Source organism: Cinclus cinclus, chromosome 22, assembly GCF_963662255.1.
Source record: "Cinclus cinclus chromosome 22, bCinCin1.1, whole genome shotgun sequence".
NCBI lineage: Eukaryota > Metazoa > Chordata > Aves > Passeriformes > Cinclidae > Cinclus > Cinclus cinclus.
Window position 1 is genome coordinate 983,469 of NC_085067.1, and position 14,514 is coordinate 997,982.

General features: G+C 46.3%; 1 protein-coding gene across 3 annotated transcripts in view; it reads left to right on the plus strand.

Annotated features, from left to right (window-relative positions):
• MSI2 (musashi RNA binding protein 2) overlaps positions 1 to 14,514 on the plus strand; it is a 199,283-nt gene that overhangs the window by 51,209 nt on the left and 133,560 nt on the right. The window lies entirely within an intron of this gene.

Below are 14,514 nucleotides of genomic sequence, written 5' to 3' on the forward strand. Positions count from 1 at the left end.
CATATGCTGATTTGCATATGCTAATTGTGGTATGGATGCTTAGCTTCCTTCTGGCAACCCGACCAGGATATTTTTGTTGTAATATCCTGTTGGTTTAAGGTGAGAGGTAAATCAGAGCTTGTTCTGCTTGATTTACAGCTGGAGTCTTGATTTGAGGTTTGTTGGTAAAGGTCTGAGATGCTTGGAGGATGTGATCAAAGATCAAGGAGCTGAAGGGGTGGAACTTAAGAGTTGCAAAAACTTAAGGAAACAAACTTTGATTTACAGGGAATAACAAAGGAAGGGAGGAAGCTCTACAGGGCACTGCTGGGTAGCAGCTTGTGTCATTTGAGGCTTCAGCAAACACAACATCTGCAGCACTCTGCTGCATGGGGGCAGATTGCACAGGTCTGGCTTGGTGAAAAACTGCAACTTCCCAGGTATTGGATCATTCTCATTAGTCTTCTGTGGTTTTGACCAAAATCAAGATGAGAGGGAGAAAGATTTTTGGGAGGGGAGATGAATAAAGCCTCCTGTGAAAAAGTCTTCATTGATTAGCTTCGAATTTGGGAGTTCCTTTTTAGAGCTCATGCGTAATCAGGGAGAACTGGCAATTGCCACAGAAAATATCAGAAATGCACACAAAATGTGGCAGAAAAGGCTGTGCATGTCACTGATAATTGCACTGCTACTCTCAACAAACAAACTGGCTGCAGTGCTGGCTGGATTTACGTTCAGGATCCTCAGAGCAGCAAAAAGGTTTTGTGTGCTCTGACTCACGAAGCTGATTTTAAAGAAAATGGGCATTTTAAAAATCCTATTTTCCTTCCATTTTCAACCTCCTTTGATGAAGACACTTGAAACACCTTTTTAACTCTACGTTTTAAATACATTTTTATAGCCATGAAATATACCCTTGTGTGATTTTTTTCAGGTCTTTTTCATTTTTAAAAGCCCTCCCTTATTGCTGGTGCATAGGGAGAAATTTTTAGATTATGGGGAGAAGCAAATGTGACATTCTGTTCCGTATTAAAAGTTAATTTAGGGCAGAACTGCAGAGCAAGAAAAGTGTCTTTTCTCTCCCTCTACCTCCTTGTAATGTAATTGACCCCTAATACCTCTGCAAGATCTGGCTCTCAGACAGAGGGAACCAACTGCCCAGGGGCACAGTGTGAACACAGCAGGAGGAATTTGCCCAACTGGAATCAAACTTGTGCTTTTTGAGGGTTTGAAAGCATTTACAGCCTGTTTTTGTCTAAAGCAGAGCTTGTGGTACCTGGTTTGGGCAACAGTGAGGTGATGTAGGTTCCCTGGGAGGGCAGAGCAGGAAGGTGTCAGGTCCAGAGGGGTGAGCTCAGATCCAGGCCAGATTCCAAGTGTGGCCCTGGTGACTCTTAATGAAGAGCTCAGTGCACAGAGTGAGCCCAGAGTTGATTTGTATACAGGAATACCTTGGTCCCACGCTTACTTTGGGCACACCGGATTATTAAAAATGACAGGTTAATTCAGATTGTCATCATGGAAGCAAGGTTTTCCCCAGGACAGCTCTTGTCATGGCTGTGATTGATAAAAGCCTTTGATACATTCTCCTCTTGAGAGAACAAGTTAGTGTAAACATACAGGTGGGAGAGATCCAGGTGAGTCACAGCCTTGTAGAAGACAAAGTACAACTTGGTGTGGAGCAGAACCTCTCTCAAGTCGAGTTAAAGCCCAAGGCAGCCCCAGCATCCTCCATCCCTCTGAGCCCTGGCTGGGGTAGGGGCAGCACGGCTCCATCCTGGCACTGAATCTGCTGAGTGTTCCTCTTCAGAGGTACCAGCTGCAGGGCTGCTACTGAGGCTTAATATGCAACTGTAATTTTCTATAAAATGCATCATAAAACCTATTGGTGCCTTATATTGGCATGGAGGAGTTACTCCAACCTCGCTGGCTGTAGAATTCCTGGTTTAGGAAATTGCCTAAATCTGTATTTTTCTTGGAGCAGTGCTAGTCAGCCCCACAGGTTTCTAATAAATATTTCATAACCTTTTATGAGGGATTATGAAAATAATTTGGATATCTAAATGACTGGCTCTCCTTGGCCTAAGCAGAGCCCAGAAGCAGCTCTTGCTTGTTTCTCCCCTCTCTTGTCATGCCATCAGAATGCCCAAAATTGTAGCCCCTACATAAACACTGTCTTGTTCTCACTGGCTTTGAATTTCTTTTGCTATTAAATCTGATTTATTTTTCTTTTTAGCTCTAGTGGGTAAAATACATTTTTGTACCTCAACACCACTTAGAGTGAAGGATTTAAAAATACCTCACACACATGGATTTAGCACAAGCTACTTCATCAGGGTTGAGGAACTGCTTTTCACTGTTTCACAGTTGGAAGGGTGGGAGGAGAACCTGTTCCCACTTGCCTCAATTCTTGCAGTTTTTATCTGTCCCATACAACAAAATGAAATTAGGAGGGAAGAGAGAGAGGCTGACACAGCAGTGATCGTAGCTGAGAAAGTGGGCATACATACTATGGATTTCCTGCAATTTCTGGTTTATTTTTTGTGAACCTTCACCAATCAAATACAAGCTGTGGGTTCCTAGGCTGGAGAACAGGCCTGAGGAAGGAGAACATTTGGGGTGGCCACACCAGCATCTCTTGGGAGCTCTGGCCCTATGCGGGTGAGGATCTGGCAGCCTGGCTCCTCTTCACACTGAGGTTACTCGCAGCAGCAAGTTGGATGCTTGATGATATTTGTAGGCTTTTAGGGCTCTTCACTCTGCTAATTTGACATTATTGAAGTTCTATTTCCCCAACTGTGCTGTGGGCTAAAGCGAGACTGACAGCTTGCTCGTTATTTGTGTGTGCAATATTTACGTATGTAAATGACTGGTGTGTTTGCCTTTATCCCTCCATATAAATACAAGAGATGTATACAAATATAATGAGGAGGTACAGGAAGCTCATTTTGTTTAAGGAAAGTGTGGTGCATTAAGCTGTCATGCCCTGACACTTGTTCTGTGCTGGAAGACAAAAAGGGAAGCGTCTGGCTTTTGTTGGGAGACACGAAAGTTGCTGCTGCTTTCCATGTTGGGTGTTATGGCTTCAGCACGCCAGAATCATTGAGGTTTTTATTACTATTATTTTTCCTTTTGGTGAAGACTGAGAAAAGACAAAGACTAAAAATAAAACCCATAATTTTTGATACAACTGTGGAAACATGGTTAGTTCTAACACAGCAGGTGGCTAAGGGACTCGATCGGCAGAAACCAGCAGTGCTTTCAGTGCAATCAAAGTTAAGTGCAGAAATTTAATTAAATGGTAGCAAGGCTGGCAGAAACTTTGTAAAGCAGCAGTGCATTGTCAAATCTAACAATTATTCCAAGGAACACAATCCACAGATGGCGTCTAATTGATAAATTAAGGTTCTGGTGCCTGATTCCGCTTACACTTAAAGGTTCTCTTTTCTTAAACAAAACCTTAAAATTTTAAGGCTGCATCACTGTTCTGAAAGCATAACAAGCTGGGCTGGGTTTTTTTCGTTTGGGAAGTGCACACTTTGTGTTAAGTGGAGAAGGCTTCTGTTCTCCTTGTCTGACTTTCATTGTGGGGAAGATGTGGTGTGTTGCTGGTGAGGTGCTTACCTGGAATCTCAGGTATTCAGACCTCCTGTAGCTACTGGGGCAGGCAGTCCCATAATCTCTCCCAGCTTTTACAGGCTTTTCCCTTTGCCTGTCTGCCCCTTGAAGCTGCCTGTTGACACTTGGGCATCATTCTGAGCAAATGCAAACCCTTCAGAGCCCCATACCCTGCCTGCCAAGTCCTTTCCAGTGCTAAGCTGGTGACCCTCCAGGACCAGGCCTGCAAGGAAGTCACATCTCATGGCTGGGGTCACATTGCACATCCTTTGGGAAGGGATTCTGGGCTGCTTTTCTGTTTGCCCCTCACCTGGGTGTTGGGGAGAGCTCCCAGGGCTTTGTGTTGGTGTGAGGGACCCAGAGTGTATCTGCCAGGTCCTGCAGCAGCCCAAGAACAGCTCCAGGTGATATCCTGGATGCCTGTAGAGTTTAGTAAAACAAACAAACAAACAGGCTTTATTTTCCCTCTTTCTGAACGCCAGATATATCAGGGATATTTTGTCTCTGTGTGTTTTTGATTTCCATGTGTAAATACAGTTCACTTCCCAGGGTTTAGCATAGCACTTCAGAGAAGGGGCAGGAAAGATTGAATCCAGCTTTTCAAATACACTTGGCATGTTGTCCTCCAGCGCTGGAGAGGGTCTTTTCCTCTAAGCTAGTGGCACTTTCCCTCCCAGAGTGGTGTTTTGAACAAGGATGGGAGTTGAAAGGGCATCAGAGCACATAATAGCTATGTGGAGTATGGATATACACATATACCTGTGTGCACAATAAGTGCTTGTCCTTTGCTGAAAAAGGAAGAAAAATGTTGGCCTTCCAATTCAGTATTTTCTTCTTTATTTAAGCAATTTTAAAAGATGGATGCAAGAGGGAGATGATCGTTCCATTGTATTTGTCATAAACCCAGGGCACAGATGCCCTAATTGCTCTTGTGAGTTTTTTATGTGTGTTTTTTGGCATTGCCCTTGTGGTAGTAGATTCTCCGTTAGCTGAGTTCTCTGTGATAGAGCTGAGACCGTTCTGAGCGATGGAGCTGAATCAGTGCTTGTTATTTTTGGTTACTAACAGTATACTTGAATTCAGGAACTCGCCTGCTCCCTTCCCCCTTTCTCCCCTCCTGTGCCTAAATATATCCCACCAGTCAATCAGCACTGGCAGGCATCAGTGCTATGGCTGTCAGATCGAGTTAGCTGTGGAGAGCCAGAGCTACTGGCTTGGGTTTTTGGGCTTGAAAATGTATTCAAATAGTGGCATTGTCATTTGACTTGCAAATAAGTGTAGACTGGTAATGGGGCCCTTGTATGGAAAGAATGATGCAGCACTTCAGACAAATCTATGTCTTCTTCCCATGAAGCAGATTAGCAATAATACAATCCACGCTGGTGTTTATGGCTGCACGCTCAGTGAACACAGACATTTTCTGAATTTTCATTAATGGTGGATTTGTAGTTTTTAATGGAACAAAGAAAAAACACTGGAAATCAAAGAAATGCTAATGCCTTCCTGAGAAACTTAGACAACATTTGGTTTAGAGGCAAATCTGCTCTGGTTGGCATTTTCCCTCTTAATTCTTCTCCCCTGATCTGGGCTTGTTGGGTGGTTGGTTGCTGGAGAGCAGCACTTAAGAGAGCACATTATCTTTGGCTGCTCCTTCCCAAAGCCAAGGGACTGGCCTTTGGTGACGGCATAGCCATTGCCACAGCAACCAGGCAGGATGTCACAGATTCACAAGTGTGATTTTACATTCAGAACAGCAGCAGGAGCAGATGGATATTGGAAACAGAGTCCCCACCCCCTCCCTTTGCCTCCTTGTACTCCTTCCTGCAATCCCAGCCCTTCTCGCCATGGCTGTGTGGATCCTCTGCCTGCTTTCCATGGTTTGTGCATGGGAGTGCCGGGGTGCAGCACTGCCCTGGCACTGTCACTCTGCCTCTTTGTGGCTTTGGCACTTCCTGGAGGCACAACGAGCTCACTTGGGAGCTTGGGCTCAGGCTTAGCTTAGATGTTGTTTCATTAACTTTGGTAGTGGCTTTATTGTTTGAATCCTGAGCTTAGCAGAATGAGCAAGCCAAGCCTCGCCGTGGGTAGTCAGACACATTTGGGAGCCATGGTGCACAGAAGTTGATTGTAACACCCACCCACCGTGTGGGCAACAGCCTCAGGAACATATGCTCAGTCTGTTTTCCCAAAAAAGACAATATTGGAAACAGATGCAGGAAGGGTTTTGCACTCAGTAAAATTTGAGGTCAGGGCCTCTGGTTTTGAAGCACAGGGATCTTGTTCAGCATCCCAGCTGGGGACTCTCGAGGCACCTTGGGGTGGGCACACACCTGGTACAAGGGGTGCAGGTGAGTCCCAAATTCTCTGCTCCCTTGTCACAGCCGCCTCTGGCCTTGCTCGTCCTCACCTTGCCACAGTAACCTGTCACTTCTGTGTGAGCCTCATTGATGTCCTGCTTCTGCAGTTCAAGTCTCCAGGTTCTGGCCAGTGGCCAGGGATGCCCTGGATGTGCCCCTAGGGCCAGGCCAGGTGAGCCTGTGACTCCCTGAGCTGCCTCTTGTGTTTCCTGCAAAGCCCTGAGCAGACCCTTCTGTCAGACTCTCACTTAGCAAACCCTTTGGAGTGCTGTGTGTTACAGCACTTCAGTGCTGGTTCCAGAAAGGAGCAAAACTGAGAGCCCTGGAGCACAGATGACTTGCCCAGACCTGGCCAGGTCTCCTCAGAGACTCCTTTTTCTGGTGAAAATTGTAGGCTCCTGTCTGGTAGGCTGAGGCACTCTGAAATTACGCTCAAGTTTAAAGTTTCAGAGGAGTTAGGTGTCAAATTTGCACTGACTTGGATTTCACTTAAGAGCAGAGTATCTATTTTTGTCTTGCAGCAGTAGGGTTGCAGACCAAGATCCCCTTGTATTTTTATTTTATTTGGCTTTGAAAACACCAGCTGTGATCCTGTACACAGTTACTGGTATGAAGCACATGAAATTTTAATTAGCCTGGGTGAAGAGAAGGGAAGTTCTGGTAATTGATTTAATATATAAATGCCCCTCTGCTTTCTTTAGTTTATGCACTGGAAAGATTGTATTAGAAATTTTCCTATTACAGGGGAGATTTAAATGCATTTTTAGGACTGTCTTGAAATCAAAAAGTGAAGTGCCTCTAAACTATTTAGATGAAAGGTACTATTGATAGTTCACTATTTCAGATAAAAGTAGATCTTATCATTAGTATTATTTCTGTTATTTTTGCTGTTAGTACTTTAATGGCAGCAGTCAGTGAGTGCTGGAAGGTGAACAAAGGAGCATTAGTGCAGTAATGCAGACTGATCAGGCTGTGCTGGTGTCACAGTGCTGGTGGGGGAGCACACAGGTTCCCCTTGGTCGAGGCTCCCATCTTTGCTTTCTCCCCAGCTGCTGCCCACTGCTCTCTGCTCATCTGTCTCAGGTGAGACTCCTCAGCTCCCAAAACCCACAGGCAGATTCCTTCTGCTTCAGAGGGAGATCCCCAGGCAGGGGTGGCAGCAGCTGCTTGTGTCTCTGCAGGTCATTTATCCCAAAGGCCACACTTCAGGGTCAGCTCAGACCTTCTTTACTCACCTGTTCAGAGCTTTTGGCCTTTCCTTCTACATCTGTCCCTGCACATCATTTCTGGTTTTCTTCTCTGCATTCTTTCGTGCTTCTTAATGAAACAAAGAAAAAGAAAATCCCTCTGAACTCTCCAGGTAGCTCTGTGAGAAGTGCAGTGACACTGATATTAATACCTGCTCGACCTGGGAGAGGCTCTTGGAGCTGGGAATGCTCTCGTTGCTCCCCCAGTATTTTACAGACACGCACTGAAAAGCGTCTTTATTCAGTTTGACTGTTGCTATTATGTGGCGAGGCATTCAATAAAAGTTGTGATTTATGAGATGTGTGTGGCCGTTGTTGTTTTTTGCTCTGTCATCTATCAGGGAGAGAAAAGCCAAGCCTGATAATTCTTGGCACTTAGTTTTTTCAGTTAAGAATGTCAGCTGTCAGGCTGTCAAGAGAAGTTATTTCTCTGGGTTGTTTTTTTTTTTAAATAGGCAGAGATCCTGCTTCATACTGTGCTGGGTTGATAAGGGAGTGCTTTCTGTGCTGCTGAAAAGTGTGTCCCATGGTAAGGCCCTTGGTGTGTGCCCACTTAAACTTCAGTGCTTTGTGTTTTCAGTGTGTGACAGCACTTGATTGCTTAATATACAAACCCATTCACTTTCTTTTTTTGCAGCTTTTACGTGGCTTTTTTTCCCTCCTCTCCCTTTCTCTCTTCCTGAATGGAATGAGGTTTTTTTTCCCTGCTCTGTGACTGGGTATTTAAAAAGTGCTCTTTTGCAAAATATGTGCACATTAGATAATCTGGTGTTGCATAAAAGCTCTTTCATATTTTGGGGGCTTCATGTATGCATAAAACATGCCTAATTGAAGATAGAGGCTGTTTGTCACGAATGTGAATATAAGGATAGGGGACAGAGGGGAAGAATTATGTTAAATACCAGGGTGATGTGTTTTTTTCTCTTTTCCTTATTAGTTATTTGCAAAAATGTATCAAAAAGTCATTTGATGCAGTGCACAATAGTATCACAAACTTGTGCTTTGCATCCTAAGTGCCTGGTTAGAGCACAGTTAGAAGCTGAAATCATTCCTCGATTAGTCCCTGGAGTCCTGTGTAAGTCTTTAAGTCTCGGCATGTGGTCTGTGATTTAACAGTGGATGAAGGATTGCTGAGCTGCAGCTGTGTGGAGAACCTCAAATTTTCCAATCTGCAGCCTCTCCCCTTCCTCCTGCAGAAGACCCATCAAAACCTTGCTGCAGCTGGCAGCACGTTTGCCTTTGGGACAGACTCTGGTGGGTAGCAAATCCCTCTCAGAAAGAGGCAGGAGAGGTCTCTGGTGGCCACACAGCTCTTGGGTGCTGGGACATGGTCCTGGCTTGCAGCTGTCGTTGTGGCTGCAGGTACAGCTTGTGGAGATCTTGTTTTGGTGAGTCAGTCTCAAGGAAGAGGAAAACATTTGCTGTGTGTAATTCAGTCTGGCCAGCTCACTCACGTGCCTTGTATCACATTGAAGGTACGAGGCTGAGGAGGTGGGATGAAAGGTTTGATTATTAACCTGTATGAGCTGTTTTGAAGTACAGCACTGTGTGTGTGGCTTATAGATGGTTCATAGGTTCTTACAAGTATTTTAGTTCTGTGTCTGTCTGTTCAAGTCAAGGCACGGGGCTTCTAGACTTAATTTAAAATTTCCAGTGTAGTTACACACCTTGCATCTCTCAGGAGGAGCAAAATCTCCATGCAGCCAGGAGTGGTGTGCAGTGTGGGGTCAGGCTGAGATGGGTTTGTTCCTGCAGTGCCAGCAGCACCCTTGGCTGTGGAAGGGGCTCTGCTGGCAGAGGTGCTGCTGCTCCCTGCAGCTCAGCCCTGTGCGTTGGGCAGGAGGCAGATGTTAACAGTGCTCACTTTTGGCTTGACTCACACTACACAAGTGGCTGTTCATGGGAAGTTGTCCCAGCTTTTCATGTCCTGCCAGACCTGGAAATCCAGTCATCTCAGTGACTTGGCCTTTTTATGTGACATTTTTGGCAGTGTTGTAATGATCTAGGTACTTGAAAGTCTGTGAGTGTATTGAGCTGTGATAGGCTTTGATACTGGCAGGGTTCTTGTGCTGGGGAGGATGAGGAAGGAGTGTATATCCAGCCAAATGTTTATTTTCAGTAACATCATTATTATTAGGGACCTGTTGGTATTACAGATCAGGTAAGAATGAGTCCCTCCATTGTAGCTGGTGTTGCTCTGTGAGCCAGTGCAGCACCTGCACAGCACTCCTGAGCTGCTCACCTTGAACAGGGAGCTGTGCTGGGGCATTCTGAGGATCAGCTCTTGGTGTTCACAGCTTGGCTGGTAGCACAGAGGTTGGTTGTGCCTGCTGGGGCTGGGCTCCAAACCTGTGCCTCAGGCTGGCATGGGCTTAGTTCCCTCTGGTTTGGGTAAACCCCTGAGCTGCTGTGGGGAGCCCAAGCCTGTGGTGACAGTGCTGGCTGTCCTGGCACAGCTCCCTATGGGAAAGGAGCACTAGAGGTGGCCTGTTGTGGTGGACAGGTAAACCTGAACCCATCAGGGTGTTGCTCAGAGCTGGTTTCATTCCTCCCCGGCTGCTGAGTGTGTCCTGCACACAAATGCACAAACACATCCGTTCTCACAGAACCTCCTGCCAAGTGCTGGGGCTTGCTGTGTTAAGAGCTTTAAATAAACTCTTCCTGGAGATAACTGATTTATTAGGCTCCTACCCTTCTGAAGGAAAAGCTAGCCACAATTAACAAACGAAGCAGTGAGAAGCAGTTATCATTGTGGGTCATAAATCTTTTGATGTTGGGTATGACTGGTTGATGGGCTTGGAGAGCAGAGCTCCACTTCAGACAGAGCTGTGTCTTCAGCATGGGCCAGTGGCAGGGACTGGTGAGGCACATGAATGATGCCATTTTTGTACCCAGGTGTGTGCTGGAGGTGAACCACGGGCTCGTGTTGGGCAAGAGGCAGCTGTGCCCGTGTCCCTGCTGCTGGTGTTGGGTGCACAGGCAGCACCTCGGGCTGTGCTTCACATGGAGGTTTCAGTGTGTCTGTCCTTCTTGCTGTCAGCAGGACATGCAGGTGCAGAAACCAAGTGCTGTGTCAGCTTTAGAGAGCAGGAGAAGGGCCCTGAGCCGTGACCCAGCTCCTCTCTCAGCCTGCCATCCCTCTCTGGCTCTCAGTTTTGATGGTACAGGGCTGAGAAATGAGCCCTCCAAGTTTTGTTGGGTAGATGTTGTTCCCTGGTGGCATCTCTGTTTGAATAAACAATTGGTCCCAGACCTGTTGGCGTGGTTTGCAGCACTGGGGAGATATTTCTTGCTGGGTTTGTGAAAATGATCTAAATGGATCCGACATTGTGGCCATAAAACATCTGTAACATTACACATTTAGTTATGTTACTAGAGACTTGAGTTCATTTTGATGGGCAGTATTTTATCTGCTACTTTTCCCCTTCTGAAAGCAAAGCTTTCTGTAGAGGAGGATTTATAGAAATATATTTCTAGCACAAAAAAAGTCATGCACATTAAGATGTTGGAGTAAAGGAGAAATAATGTCTTTTTTTGGAGACCTTGGCTGATTTATCTGTTGCTTGGTAGTTTGATATGGCCTTCCTAGCTAGGAACAATATTTTTTTATTCTTCCTTTAATAACAGTAATGTCAGTAACAATGTCTTGCACTATTCCAGCATCTTCAAATCAGACTTTCAGTGGGCTAGGCATTTAATGAGTGAAACCTCACAGGCTCCATTGGGCTGTGGGGATATATTTCTGTTCTTTTTGTGGAAATCAAGGAACATAGCACTCGATTGTACAACGCACTCAACCTAATGAGGCTTCCCCAAATGCTGCGAGTTCAAATGTGTGCTTAAATGCTGAGCCCTGCAGTCTCCAGCTGAGCTTGTCCCAAGACTCTCTGGTCCATCAGTGCTATGGAGACTGAAATCGCTTGCCCTGCGGTCACTGAGTGAGTAAACATCACACAAGGGAGACAAGCTCTTGTAGCTGTGAGGTGCTGCCTTCCTTTGGTAAAAGCATGGATGTTATCTCTTGCCTTGCTTCCTCTCTTCATTTGTGGTGCAGCTCCTCAAGGGCCTTTTTATTCCCAGTCAAGGGTTATTTGATCTGCCTTCGAGTGACAACAGAGTTGGTTTGATATTGGCTGGTGGGTTCCCTCCCTGGCAAGGGAAGCATCTTCCCTTTGGGAGCTGGAGGTGGGAGTGCTGCAATTCCTATAATTCACCAGCCCATTTGTGGGGGGGGGGGGGGGGGGAAGATAAAAGCAAACACAGCATTTCATAAAACTGTGAAAGTGTTTCAACAGCAGTAGTAGGCAAATCTGAGCATTTTGCAAGATTGTAGTGGTCTCCCATCAGAGAGAAAGCTCACCCTTGTGCAAAGCCAGGCAGCACCCTGCAGCTCCATGGGCTTGATTCAGCAGATGAAGTCAAACCTGCTCATCAGTAACTGATTGCCATGTGCAGCTAGAGTATGTAGATGGAATTAATCAAGGCTAAGGGTTAAAGTTTCCATTTGTTCTTTGCAGAGAAATCATCTGGACTATGTTGGGAAGGAGGTAAATTGCTTCACACATTTCTTATCCCTTCCTGTGAATTTTTCTTGTTTTAGCAGATTATCTAGAATCTTAACAGAGAGCTCCCATCACTGATTTGACAGGGTTATCATGAAAAATTAGTTGATGCTAACTTAGAACCATTTAAATTATGTTATGCTCTCTGCACTGTAGAGGCAATAAATTTCTTTGGACTGGTCTCACTGTTTGTCACTGGAAGAAATTACAGATTGTGGCAGAATCCTTTTTGCCTCCAGTTCAGGCTGTGTTGTTGGATTTTGTTGAACACTGAGTTGAGGGACTTTGCCTGAGCTTCCAGGAGCCTTTTGTCACTCACCCTGGGGCAGGATGGAGATGTCAGTGGGTCTGTCCTGGCCCAGCTTGCTGTGCTCTGCACAGGAATGTGCCTCTCACTGCTGTCCTGCACACTCCTCCTGGCTTTGGGAGAGCAGGGACAGCCAGGGCCTTCTCCTTCTATTGTTGCAGGTTAAAAAATAAGGACTTGGGCTGGTTTTGGGAAGCTGATGAGCTTGGTTCCCCACTTTAGTCCATGCTGCTTCACCCTTAGAGCTGTAGTACAAATCGACCTTGAACATGTCCTTGGAAACATTGGCTGTCACAATTTATGTTGTGTTGGAGGAGAAAGGTTTTCATGTTAGAAAACCTTTATGGCACAAGATGTTTCCTTTGAGAAGATGGTGTAACATAGGTGAGGGATTGATGGAATGGCAATGGGCAGTTAATCTGTGTTCTGCTGGCATGGCTTTCAAAGTGAGGTCCCTGGGCAGAATGCCATCTCCTCATTTCTTCCCCTCCTTCTCCCTCCCTCTCTCTCGGTCTCTCTCTCTCCCTCCCTCCCTCCCTGGCTGCACAAGGTGAAGTTTTGCCAGTAGCCTGTAGATTTAGAACCAGAGGCTTAATTGCTTCCCACTGGGGCCTTTGTCCCTCATTACTTGGGCATTGCAAAAATCCCCCCTCCCAGTCACATTGGGCAGTGCTCTCCATTTGTGGCCCCGAGATGTACTAATTTAAAAATAATTATCTTAGTTTAAAGTTATTAATGCAGTTTTTAAGCACTGCTGAACAGTAATCAGGCAGGCAGGTTGGATAAGTTGTCTGCACTCAGTGAATATCTGGAGTTACCTTCCTACCACACGGTGCACCAGGGAGCTGAAGCAACCAGGGGGATTAAATAAGTTTGCTCTGCTCCCCTGCTCTTGCCTGTGTTTCTGTAACCTGTAAAAGAGTTAACTGGAGCACAGGAGGTGGGAGCAGCCCTCCAGGGATGTGATAGAACTGGTTTTAGCAAGGCTGTTGGGCTGGGAGCTATTCCTGGGCTCTGGAGGGGTGGAGTGCTGGCTCTGGTGAATTTTACTGTATCTTTTGATATGAAGCTTGAAGCCAGATTTTGCTCAAAAGACTGTGCTGAGCTCTCACAGCTGGGGCTGATTTTCAGGCTTGGATCTCCCATGCAGGGAGCTCTGCGTGGTGCTGCAGGTGAAGGTGGTGCTGCAGGTGAAGGTGGTGCTGCAGGTGAAGGTGGTGCTGCAGGTGAAGGTGGTGCTGCAGGTGAAGGTGGTGCTGTGCCTGGAGAGCTGAGGGTGGCTCAGGGGGCTGTATGGGATGCTCCTGCCTGGACAACAGACCCTTTTTTGGGAACAGCCCCTTCTTGGGGGTGGCTGTGGCCCATGGCAGGCTGCCATCCCTGACTGTACCTGGGGGTGGGTGAGTGAGGGGCTGCTCCTCCCAGGGGGCAAATCAGGGAGTTAAATCCCGTAGCAATTGGGAGGAAGGACCGGGAAGGGCTTTGCTTGGCCCCTGGCCAGGTTTGCTTGTGCAACTCCAAGGATGGCTTTGGCTATTGCAGCCAGTTCAGTCTGTCTTGGAAAAATCAGTTTGTGTGTTGTGCCTCCTGCTGATGCCATCGAGGAGGGAAATGCACCACCCGTCAAAACCTGACCCTCCCAGCAGCAACAGCAGAACCCAGGCTGCCAAAAACCAGCAGTACAGCAGGGACCAGGTTAACAGTTTAGTTTCTAAATGGGTTGGGAGAATATAACCCCTGTGTATTTTCCCAGAAATCAGGGGAGCTGGTTTACCAATGTGTGTGGGAATGTGTGCCGGTTGTTTGGATTAAAGAGCTCTTTCATTCCCACGTAGCTTCTATAGCTGGAGCAGTTCTCACAGGATGACATGGGCTTACACAGGGGTCAGGCACAAGGTATTTGCACCATTTAAGTCTTGCTGAAATCCTATTTTGAATACTTAAGCGTGTTGTACGTGGCACGTAAAGCCGCGCTGCCTTTGCACGGGATTGAGCTCCTGTGGCTCTGGTGCAGCTCAGAGTGGGATGTGTGCTTCACATGGAGCACAGTGCTCAGCACAGCACCTCCCTCCCCTGTCAGCTGGGGACAGGGTGGTTCTGGGGTCTTCTCTGTGAACAGAGGTTGGCAGCATGCACTAAATACTGCCTTTTTCATTGTGTCTTTGCATCACATTTCAGTTGAGTTTTTAATAGCTTTTTTGGAACTTCCTAGGAGGATCCCAGAGGCAAAAAACTAAAAAAAACCTGGAGAATTCTTACGGTCTGTGCTCTGCCAAAGGAGCCTGGCTGTTCTGTTACCAAGATCACTTCCCCTGTTACATGAATTATTGTTGTTTTTAATTAGAAGTAATGCTGTAGTTTGAATGTACAGCACAATGGGATATAAAATGCAGTTCAGCACAGATACCAAAGCTGTTTTTTCCAATTACAAACCTATTTAGAAG